The sequence below is a fragment of the Oncorhynchus tshawytscha genome, unplaced genomic scaffold, assembly GCF_018296145.1.
Source record: "Oncorhynchus tshawytscha isolate Ot180627B unplaced genomic scaffold, Otsh_v2.0 Un_contig_5141_pilon_pilon, whole genome shotgun sequence".
Taxonomy (NCBI): Eukaryota; Metazoa; Chordata; class Actinopteri; order Salmoniformes; family Salmonidae; genus Oncorhynchus; species Oncorhynchus tshawytscha.
In genome coordinates this window covers 1-12,500 of record NW_024607220.1, presented here as the reverse complement: position 1 = coordinate 12,500, position 12,500 = coordinate 1, and the positions used below count along the sequence as shown (strand labels likewise).

General features: G+C 46.0%; 1 pseudogene; it reads left to right on the top strand.

Annotated features, from left to right (window-relative positions):
* Positions 1-9,225, top strand: part of LOC112241915 — a 10,987-nt pseudogene extending 1,762 nt beyond the window's left edge.
* The last annotated feature ends 3,275 nt before the right edge of the window (positions 9,226-12,500 follow it).

Here is a 12,500-nt window from a genome sequence, read left to right as displayed (position 1 = left end):
CTCTCTCCCATTTTGATGTTCAGCTCTAGGGTTTAGGCTGATGACAAACTGTTTATGTTCAAAGAGCTTTCTACTCTAGGGTTTAGGGCTGATGTCTCACTCTAGGGTTTAGGGCTGATGTCTCCACTCTAGGGTTTAGGGCTGATGTCTTCACTCTAGGGTTTAGGGCTGATGTCTTCACTCTAGGGTTTAGGGCTGATGTCTTCACTCTAGGGTTTAGGGCTGATGTCTTCACTCTAGGGTTTAGGGCTGATGTCTTCACTCTAGGGTTTAGGGCTGATGTCTCCACTCTAGGGTTTAGGGCTGATGTCTTCACTCTAGGGTTTAGGGCTGATGTCTTCACTCTAGGGTTTAGGGCTGATGTCTACACTCTAGGGTTTAGGGCTGATGTCTTCACTCTAGGGTTTAGGGCTGATGTCTTCACTCTAGGTTTAGGGCTGATGTCTTCACTCTAGGGTTTAGGGCTGATGTCTTCACTCTAGGTTTAGGGCTGATGTCTCCACTCTAGGTTTAGGGCTGATGTCTTCACTCTAGGGTTTAGGGCTGATGTCTTCACTCTAGGGTTTAGGGCTGATGTCTTCACTCTAGGGTTTAGGGCTGATGTCTTCACTCTAGGGTTTAGGGCTGATGTCTTCACTCTAGGGTTTAGGGCTGATGTCTTCACTCTAGGGTTTAGGGCTGATGTCTCCACTCTAGGGTTTAGGTCCAAGATGTCTTCACTCTAGGGTTTAGGGCTGATGTCTCCACTCTAGGGTTTAGGGCTGATGTCTCCACTCTAGGGTTTAGGGCTGATGTCTTCACTCTAGGGTTTAGGGCTGATGTCTTCACTCTAGGGTTTAGGGCTGATGTCTCCATCTGGGTTTAGGGGCTGATGATACCAGGGCTGATGTCTCTTGTGGTTTAGGGCTGATGTCTTCACTCTAGGGTTTAGGGCTGATGTCTTCACTCTGGGTTTAGGGCTGATGTCTTCACTCTAGGGTTTAGGGCTGATGTCTCCACTCTAGGGTTTAGGGCTGATGTCTTCACTCTAGGGTTTAGGGCTGATGTCTTCCATCTAGGGTTTAGGCTGATGTCTTCACTCTATAGGGTTTAGGCTGATGTCTCTCTAGGGTTTAGGGCTGATGTCTGTTGATAGGTTTAGGGCTGATGTCTTCACTCTAGGGTTTAGGGCTGATGTCTCCACTCTAGGGTTTAGGGCTGATGTCTCACTCTAGGGTTTAGGGCTGATGTCTTCACTCTAGGGTTTAGGGCTGATGTCTCCACTCTAGGTTTAGGGCTGATGATTCACTCTAGGGTTTAGGGCTGATGTCTTGATCTAGGTTTAGGGCTGATGTCTTCACTCTAGGGTTTAGGGCTGATGTCTCCACTCTAGGTTTAAAGGCTGATGTCTGTTCTAGGGTTTAGGGCTGATGTCTATACTCTAGGGTTTAGGGCTGATGTCTTCACTGTTTATCTGATGCTGTTAGGTTTAGGGCTGATGTCTCCACTCTAGGGTTTAGGGCTGATGTCTCCACTCTAGGGTTTAGGGCTGATGTCTTCACTCTAGGTTTAGGGCTGATGTCTCCACTCTAGGTTTAGGGCTGATGTCTCCACTCTAGGGTTTAGGGCTGATGTCTTCACTCTAGGGTTTAGGGCTGATGTCTACTCTATGGGTTTAGGGCTGATGTCTTGTGTCTTAGTGGTTTAGGGCTGATGTCTTCACTCTAGGGTTTAGGGCTGATGTCTGTCACTCTAGTGTGTTTAGGTCTGATGTCTTCACTCTAGTGGTTTAGGTCTGATGTTATATCTTGCTGTTTAGGTCTGATGTTATTCAGTGCTGTTGATGTGTCTGTAGTTATATCAGTGCTGTTGATGTGTCTGTAGTTTAGGGCTGTTGTCTGTCTCTAGGGTTTAGGGCTGATGCTTCTGTTTATGTGTCTGTAGTTACTCTCTAGGCTTTGGGCTGTGTCTGTAGTTATATTTAGTGCTGATGTGTCTGTACTCTAGGGTTTAGGCTGATGATGTCACTGTAGGGTTTAGGGCTGATGTGTGTCTGTAGGGTTATAGGCTGATGTCTCTGTACTTATATCAGTGCTTTGATGTGTCTGATGTTATATCAGGCTTTGATGTGTCTGATGTTATATCAGTGCTGTTGATGTGTCTGTACTTATATCAGGTTTAGGGCTGATGTCTGTACTTAGGGTTTAGTGCTGTTGATGTGTCTGTAGTTTATCAGTGCTGTTGATGTGTCTGTAGTTATAGGGCTGTTGATGTCTTCACTGTAGTTTTCAGTGCTGATGTGTCTGTAGTTTTAGGCTGTTGATGTGTCTGTAGTTATATCAGTGCTGTTGATGTGTCTGACAAACTGTTATATCAGTGCTGTTGACTGTCTGTAGTTATATCAGTGCTGTTGATGTGTCTGTAGTTATATCAGTGCTGTTGATGTGTCTGTAGTTATATCAGTGCTGTTGATGTGTCTGTAGTTATATCAGTGCTGTTGATGTGTCTGTAGTTATATCAGTGCTGTTGATGTGTCTGTAGTTATACCGGTGCTGTTGATGTGTCTGTAGTTATATCAGTGCTGTTGATGTGTCTGTAGTTATATCAGTGCTGTTGATGTGTCTGTAGTTATATCAGTGCTGTTGATGTGTCTGTAGTTATATCAGTGCTGTTGATGTGTCTGTAGTTATGTCAGTGCTGTTGATGTGTCTGTAGTTATATCAGTGCTGTTGATGTGTCTGTAGTTATGTCAGTGCTGTTGATGTGTCTGTAGCTATATCAGTGCTGTTGACGTGTCTGTAGTTATGTCAGTGCTGTTGATGTGTCTGTAGTTATATCAGCGCTGTTGATGTGTCTGTAGTTATATCGGTGCTGTTGATGTGTCTGTAGTTATATCAGTGCTGTTGACGTGTCTGTAGTTATGCCAGTGCTGTTGATGTGTCTGTAGTTATATCAGTGCTGTTGATGTGTCTGTGTTATTAGTGCTGTTGATGTGTTTATGTCAGTGCTGTTGATGTGTCTGTAGTTATGTCAGTGCTGTTGATGTGTCTGTACATCAGTTATGGTTTAGTGCTGTTGATGTGTCTGTAGTTATATCAGTGCTGTTGATGTGTCTGTAGTTATATCAGTGCTGTTGATGTGTCTGTAGTTATATCAGTGCTGTTGATGTGTCTGTAGTTATGTCAGTGCTGTTGATGTGTCTGTAGTTATATCAGTGCTGTTGATGTGTCTGTAGTTATATCGGTGCTGTTGATGTGTCTGTAGTTATGTCAGTGCTGTTGCTGTGTCTGTAGTTATATCAGTGCTGTTGATGTGTCTGTAGTTATGTCAGTGCTGTTGATGTGTCTGTAGTTATATCAGTGCTGTTGGTGTGTCTGTAGTTATATCAGTGCTGTTGATGTGTCTGTAGTTATGTCAGTGCTGTTGATGTGTCTGTAGTTATATCGGTGTGGTTGGTGTGTCTGTAGTTGTGTCAGTGCTGCTGGTGTGTCTGTAGTTATACCAGTGCTGTTGATGTGTCTGTAGTTATATCGGTGTTGTTGATGTGTCTGTAGTTATATCAGTGCTGTTGATGTGTCTGTAGTTATACCGGTGCTGTTGCTGTGTCTGTAGTTATGTCAGTGTTGTTGATGTGTCTGTAGTTATGTCAGTGCTGTTGATGTGCCTGTAGTTATATCAGTGCTGTTGATGTGTCTGTAGTTGTGTCAGTGCTGTAATGTGTCTGTAGTTATATCAGTGTGGTTGATGTGTCTGTAGTTATGTCAGCGCTGTTGATGTGTCTGTAGCTATGTCAGTGCTGTTGATGTGTCTGTAGTTATATCAGTGTGGTTGATGTGTCTGTAGTTATGTCAGTGCTGTTGATGTGTCTGTAGTTATGTCAGTGCTGTTGATGCGTCTGTAGTTATGTCAGTGTTGTTGATGTGTCTGTAGTTATGCCACTGTAGTTATGCCGATAATGTGTCTGCGATAATGTGTCTGTGATAATGTGTCTGTGATCATGTGTCTGTGATCATATAATCGATAATGTGTCTGTGATAATGTCTGTGATAATGTGTCTGTGATAATGCGTCTGTGATAATGTGTCTACAATAGTGTGTCTGTGGTAATGTGACTGTGATAATGTCTGTCATTATGTCTGTTCCTCCAGGTCCCCTGGGCCAGTCCTTCTGTCAGAGTGATGAGTTCCTGTCTGTAGTTTGTAGTAATGTGTCTGTTGTCGTGTTAACGTCTCTGTGTCTGTCATTATGTCTGTTCCTCCAGGTCGCCTGGGCCAGTGCAGCTGTCAGAGTGATGAGTTCCTGTCTGTAGTTTGTAGTAATGTGTCTGTTCCTCCAGGTCCCCTGGGCCAGTCCAGCTGTCAGAGTGATGAGTTCCTGTGTGGTAACGGTAAATGTCTTCCCCGGACGTGGCGCTGTAACGGCCTGGATGAGTGCGGCGACGCTACCGACGAACGGAGCTGTGCCCCCCCTCCGACCCCTCCCCGCACCTCCCTCTGCCCCCCCGGCACCGCCCCCTGTACCCAGGCCCAGGTAGGTAAGCCAGAGGTTAGGGAAGCGGGCCAGCAACCAGAGGGGAGTAGAAACTCTGATAGGAACAATGCTCTACACTGGGCCGACCCATTGCTTCCTACGTCTCGGGGGGGGGGATTGGGCCAACCCATTGCTTCCCACGTCTCGGGGGGATTGGGTTGACCCATTGCTTCCAACGTCTTGGGGGATTGGGTTGACCCATTGCTTCCTATGTTTCGGGGGCGGGGGGATTGGGCTGACCCATTGCTCCCTACGTCTCGGGGGAATTGGGCCGACCCATTGCTTCCTACGTCTCGGGGGTGATTGGGCAGACCCATTGCTTCTACGGGGGAGGGGGATTGGGCCGACCCATTGCTTCCTACGTCTTGGGGGTATTGGGGACCCATTGCTTCCTACATCTCAGGGGGATTGGGCCGACCCATTGCTTCCTACGTCTCGGGTGGGATTGGGCCGACCCATTGCTTCCTACATCTCGGGGTGGGGATTGGGCCGACCCATTGCTTCCTTGGGCGTCTCGGGGGGGATTGGGTTGACCCATTGCTTCCCGTCTCAGGGGGATTGGTTCGACCCATTTTCTTCCTACGTCTCGGGGGGATTTTGGGCCAACCCATTGCTTCCTACGTCTCGGGGGGATTGGGCCGACCCATTGCTTCCCTACGTCTCGGGGGGATTGGTTCGACCCATTTTCTTCCTACGTCTCGGGGGGGTTCGATTTTCTTCCTACGTCTCGGGCCGACCCATAGCTTCCTACGTCTCGGGGGGGATTGGGCCGACCCATTGCTTCCTACGTCTCGGGGGGATTGGGCCGACCCATTGCTTCCTACGTCTCGGGGGGGGGAATTGGGCCGACCCATTGCTTCCTACGTCTCGGGGGGATTGGGTTGACCCATTGCTTCCTACGTCTCCGACCCATTGCTTCCTACGTCTCGGGGCGGATTGAGTTGACCCATTGCTTCCCTACGTCTCGGGGGACTCATTGCTTCCTAGGTCTCGGGGGATTGGGTTGACCCATTGCTTCCTACGTCTCGGGGGGATTGGGTCGACCCATTGCTTCCTACGTCTCGGGGGGGATTGGGTTGACCCATTGCTTCCTATGTCTCGGGGGGATTGGGTTGACCCATTGCTTCCTATGTCTCGGGGGATTGGGTTGACCCATTGCTTCCTATGTCTCGGGAGGGATTGACCCATTGCTTCCTACGTCTCGGGAGGGATTGGGTTGACCCATTGCTTCCTACGTCCCGGGGGATTGGGTTGACCCATTGGGGGGGATTGGGTTGTGAGTATAAAGACACATTTCCATTCCCTGCCAGAGACAATAATAAGGAACAATAAAGTTGTGTTCTTCTCCTCCAGTCCACTCGCTGCCTGCCCCCCTCGCTGCGCTGCAATGGAGCCCGGGACTGCCCCGACGGCTCGGACGAGGCAGGGTGCCCCGACACGGCCTGCGGGAAACGCCTGGGGAACTTCTACGGAACATTCGCTTCCCCAGACTTCTTCCGTCCCAACCGAAGCGCTGTGGGGGTGCTGAGGTGCTCCTGGCTACTGGACACTCAGGTAGGGAGGAGTTCAACATCTTACACAATCCATTATCTGATGGTTGCTAGGGCAGATTATTTAACCTTTAACTAGGCAAGTCAGTTAAGAACAAATTCTTATTTACAATGACGGCCTACACCGACCAAACCCGGACGACGCTGGGCCAATTGTCTGCCGCCCTACGGGACTCCCGATCACGGCCAGTTGTGATACAGCCTGGATTCGAACCAGAGTGTCTGTAGTGACGCCTCTAGCGCTGAGATGCCTTAGAGCCCTGCGCCACAGATGAATCCGTTCATCGTCGTTTGAATTTTTCTAAATAAATACGTTAATAAATCAGTTTTCCTGACGTGTGCATGCATACTAGACACATGCTGACTGATCTATAGCAGAGTTAGAGATGAACACATGCTGACTGATCTATAGCAGAGTTAGAGATGAACACATGCTGACTGATCTATAGCAGAGTTAGAGATGAACACATGCTGACTGATCTATAGCAGAGTTACACAGCTGAACACATGCTGACTGATCTATAGCAGAGTTAGAGATGAACACATGCTGACTGATCTATAGCAGAGTTAGACAGCTGAACACATGCTGACTGATCTATAGCAGAGTTAGAGATGAACACATGCTGACTGATCTATAGCAGAGTTACACAGCTGAACACATGCTGACTGATCTATAGCAGAGTTAGAGATGAACACATGCTGACTGATCTATAGCAGAGTTACACAGCTGAACACATGCTGACTGATCTATAGCAGAGTTAGAGATGAACACATGCTGACTGATCTATAGCAGAGTTAGAGATGAACACATGCTGACTGATCTATAGCAGAGTTAGAGATGAACACATGCTGACTGATCTATAGCAGAGTTACACAGCTGAACACATGCTGACTGATCTATAGCAGAGTTAGAGATGAACACATGCTGACTGATCTATAGCAGAGTTAGAGATGAACACATGCTGACTGATCTATAGCAGAGTTAGACATGAACACATGCTGACTGATCTATAGCAGAGTTAGAGATGAACACATGCTGACTGATCTATAGCAGAGTTAGAGATGAACACATGCTGATCTGATCTATACTGACACATGAACACATGCTGAATGATCTATAGCAGAGTTAGAGATGAACACATGCTGACTGATCTATAGCAGAGTTAGAGATGAACACATGCTGACTGATCTATAGCAGAGTTAGAGATGAACACATGCTGACTGATCTATAGCAGAGTTAGAGATGAACACATGCTGACTGATCTATAGCAGAGTTAGAGATGAACACATGCTGACTGATCTATAGCAGAGTTACACAGCTGAACACATGCTGACTGATCTATAGCAGAGTTAGAGATGAACACATGCTGACTGATCTATAAGCTCCATCAAAACAGAAGCTTGTTTAGTTAAACTGTCTGTCACAATGGAAAATCACTGAAATTAGTTATTTTTGATTTTCACGTTTTTTAATCAATACGGTTGCCCTCGGTCGACTACTTGATGGATCTCATTCCTCCTCCTAGGACCCTAAACCCATCGTGTTGCAGCTGGACCTGGGGTTAGGGCCAGGGGACTCCCTCCATGTCTATGATGGGCTGGTCCAGAGAGCAGAGCGCCTCCTGCAGGCCTTGTCGCATCATAACAACAGGAGACCAGCCTTGTTAGAGTCCAGTAGAGGACAGATGAGTCTACATTACCTGGCCCAACCACTCAGCCCTGGGCATGGGTTCAACGCTACATACCAGGTAGGCTAACCTGACCCTAACCCCTGACCCTAACCCTGACCTTAACCCTGACCTTAACCCTGACCCAAACCCTGACCTTAACCCTGACCCTAACCCTGACCTTAACCCTGACCTTAACCCTGACCCTAACCCTGACCTTAACCCTGACCCTAACCCTGACCTTAACCCTGACCTTAACCTTGAGCCTAACACCACTCAGCCCTGGTCATGGATTCAACTCTACATACCAGGTAGGCTGACCCTGACCCTGACACTACTAAACTAGACTACACTAGACTAAGATAGTACCCAGAGTTTATCCTGACCAGACAGAAGACTATGACTAGTACCCAGAGTTTATCCTGACCAGACAGAAGACTATGACCCTGGTCCTTAGTACCCAGATTGACCAGACTAGTACCCAGAGTTTATCCAGACCAGACAGAAGACTAGTACATCCTGACCAGACAGAAGACTACCAGAGTTATCCTGAGGACCAGACAGAAGACTAGTAGCCAGAGTTTATCCTGACCAGACAGAAGACTAGTACCCAGAGTTTATCCTGACCAGACAGAAGACTAGTAGACTACACCTACCAGACAGAAGACTAGTACCCAGAGTTTATCCTGACCAGACAGAAGACTAGTACCCAGAGTTTATCCTGACCAGACAGAAGACTAGTACCCAGAGTTTATCCAGACCAGACAGAAGACTAGTACCCAGAGTTTATCCAGACCAGACAGAAGACTAGTACCCAGAGTTTATCCTGACCAGACAGAAGACTAGTACCCAGAGTTTATCCTGACCAGACAGAAGACTAGTACCCAGAGTTTATCCTGACCAGACAGAAGACTAGCACACAGAGTTTATCCAGACCAGACAGAAGACTAGTACCCAGAGTTTATTCTGACCAGACAGAAGACTAGTACCCAGAGTTTATCCTGACCAGGCAGAAGACTAGTACCCAGAGTTGATCTTGACCAGGTGATCAAGAGATGACTTTATGAGGACGTTTCCTATTCTATCCTGTAGGTGAAAGGTTACTGTTTCCCTGGGGAACACCCGTGCGGATTGGACCAGGGCTGTTACTCTGAACGCCAGCGCTGTGACGGGTACTGGCACTGCCCTACGGGGCGCGACGAGGAGGAGTGCCCAGTTTGCCAGGAGGGGGAGTACCCCTGTGAGGGGGGCAGTGGGGCCTGCTACCCTGCCTCTGAAAGATGTAACAACCAGAAGAAGGTATCTATCAATCAATCAATACTTTATTCTCCTATTGTGCAATTCTGATAAAAATCATTGTGCTAAATTCCTGGATCTGGGAGGGAATCCCTTCAGTTGAAAACATTCTAGTTACGGTCTATTTTCTGAGTATTCTTCTAATGATCGTTGTGTCGAAAAACAGGCAGCTTTTAATACCTCAAATCAAATTATTATTTAATAACAGTGAAATGCTTACTGACGGCCCTTTACTCAATAAAGATCCAGATTCAAATAAATTCAAATGAAATAGTGACGTAAGGAATTAATAAAAGAGGACAGTGAATTAAAAATAATCCATATAGTTGTTTATTTCTTCCAAATATGTTATTGTGTTTTCTTTGATGTCGGCCTTCTGCCAATTCTTAGATTATTTTTAACAGAAGTCACGTTCGGACCTTTATTTCTGTGTTTTGTCTTTATTTAGTATGGTCAGGCGTGAGTTGGGGTGGGCAGTCTATGTCTTTATTTAGTATGGTCAGGTGTGAGTTGGGCAGTCTATGTTTTGTCTTTATTTAGTATGGTCAGGGCGTGAGTTGGGGTGGGCAGTCTGTTTGTTTTAGTATGGTCAGGGGTGTGAGTTGGGGTGGGCAGTCTGTTTGTTTTAGTATGGTCAGGGTGTGAGTTGGGGTGGGCAGTCTATGTTTTGTCTTTATTTAGTATGGTCAGGGTGTGAGTTGGGGTGGGCAGTCTATGTCTTTATTTAGTATGGTCAGGGTGTGAGTTGGGGGTGGGCAGTCTATGTCTTTATTTAGTATGGTCAGGGTGTGAGTTGGGGTGGGCAGTCTATGTTTTATTTAGTATGGTCAGGGTGTGAGTTGGGGTGGGCAGTCTATGTTTGTCTTTATTTAGTGTTGGTCAGGGTGTGAGTTGGGGTGGGCAGTCTGTGTTTGTCTTTATTTATGGTCAGGGCGTGAGTTGGGGTGGGCAGTCTGTGTTTGTTTTAGTATGGTCAGGGTGTGAGTTGGGGTGGGCAGTCTGTGTTTGTTTTAGTATGGTCAGGGCGTGAGTTGGGGTGGGCAGTCTGTTTGTTTTAGTATGGTCAGGGTGTGAGTTGGGGTGGGCAGTCTATGTTTGTCTTTATTTAGTGTTGGTCAGGGTGTGAGTTGGGGTGGGCAGTCTGTGTTTTGTCTTTATTTATGGTCAGGGCGTGAGTTGGGGTGGGCAGTCTGTGTTTGTTTTAGTATGGTCAGGGTGTGAGTTGGGGTGGGCAGTCTGTGTTTGTTTTAGTATGGTCAGGTGTGAGCTGGGGTGGGCAGTCCATGTTTGTTTTAGTATGGTCAGGGTGTGAGTTGGTGGGCAGTCCATGTTTGTCTTTATTTAGTATGGTCAGGGCTGTGAGCTGGGGTGGGCAGTCTATGTTTTGTTTTATTTAGTATGGTCAGGTGTGAGTTGGGGTGGGCAGTCTATGTTTTGTCTTTATTTAGTATGGTCAGGCGTGAGTTGGGGTGGGCAGTCTATGTTTTGTCTTTGTTATTTATGGTCAGGGTGTGAGTTGGGGTGGGCAGTCTATGTTTTGTCTTTATTTAGTATGGCCAGGGCGTGAGTTGGGGTGGGCAGTCTATGTTTTGTCTTTATTTATGGTCAGGCGTGAGTTGGGGTGGGCAGTCTATGTTTTGTCTTTATTTAGTATGGTCAGGGCGTGAGTTGGGGTGGGCAGTCTATGTTTTGTCTTTATTTATGGTCAGGGCGTGAGTTGGGGTGGGCAGTCTATGTTTTGTCTTTATTTAGTATGGTCAGGGTGTGAGTTGGGGTGGGCAGTCTATGTGTGTTTTAGTATGGTCAGGGTGTGAGTTGGGGTGGGCAGTCTATGTGTGTTTTAGTATGGTCAGGGTGTGAGTTGGGGTGGGCAGTCTATGTGTGTTTTAGTATGGTCAGGGCGTGAGTTGGGGTGGGCAGTCTATGTTTTGTCTTTATTTAGTATGGTCAGGGTGTGAGTTGGGGTGGGCATTCTATGTTTGTTTTAGTATGGTCAGGTGTGAGTTGGGGTGGGTAGTCTATGTTTTGTCTTTATTTAGTATGGTCAGGGTGTGAGTTGGGGTGGTCAGTCTATGTCTTTATTTAGTATGGTCAGGGTGTGAGTTGGGGGTGGGCAGTCTATGTCTTTATTTAGTATGGTCAGGGTGTGAGTTGGGGTGGGCAGTCTATGTCTTTATTTAGTATGGTCAGGGTGTGAGTTGGGGTGGGCAGTCTATGTGTGTTTTTTCTATGTTTAGGTTTCTGTTTGCCCAGTATGGTTCTCAATCAGAGGCAGGTGTCGTTAGTTGTCTCTGATTGAGAATCATACTTAGGTAGCCTGGGTTTCACTGTTGGTTTGTGGGTGTTTGTCGCCACACGGTACTGTTTCAGGTTTTCATCACATCGTTTATCGTTTTTTGTATTTCAGTGTTCAGTTCGTTTTAATAAATCGTCATGAACACTTCCCACGCTGCGTCTTGGTCCGATCCTTCCTCTTCTTCAGACAAAGAGGAAATCTGCCGTTACAACACCCATTCACTTTGTTACACATGTTGTTGTGTTACAACCTGAATTTAAAATGTATTACATTTAGATTTTGTTTAACTGGCCTACCCACAATACTCCATAAGGTCAAAGTGGAATTACGTTTTTTCTAAATGCTGAAATGCCTTCAGTCAATAAGTGTCCCGCTCGTTGCCGTGGAAATGAGTCAATAAGTGTCCCGCTCGTTGCCGTGGAAATGAGTCAATAAGTGTCCCGCCGTTGCGTGGAAATGACCGGACCAAGGTGCAGCAGGGTACATTTCTTTATTGATAAATGTCACCAACAGAACAAGGAAACCGCTCAGGGATTTCACCATGAGGCCAATGCTGACTTTAAAACAATTACTCTACAATTACTAACCTAATTGGCAGAGTGAAAAGAAGAAGCCTGTATCGAATATAAATATTCCAGTTGCCGGAGGAAGGAATTTTTTCATTTTCATTTTATTTATTTTTTATTGAACCTTTATATTAAGAAGAAATTCTTAAGACAAAACAATGACTGTCTACCAAACATTACCAACATATTCTCAATCTAATCTACACACTGAGGAAGACAACACAGTGACTGTCTACCAAACATTACCAACATATTCTCAATCAATTCTACACTGAGAAAGACAGCACAATGACTTGCTCCCACAACATTACCAACATATTCTCAATCTAATTCACACACTGAGGATGACAATATACTGATCATTATAATATACGATAATCTACACACTGAGGAAGACAACATACTGATCAATATAATATAATATAATCTACACACTGAGGAAGGATAAATATGCTGATCAATATAATATAATATACACACTGAGGATGACAACATGCTGATACCAATATAATATAACACACCTTACACACTGAGGAAGACAAACATGCTGATCAATATAATATAATATATACACTGAGTGAAGACAATATGCTGATCAATATAATATAATATAATCC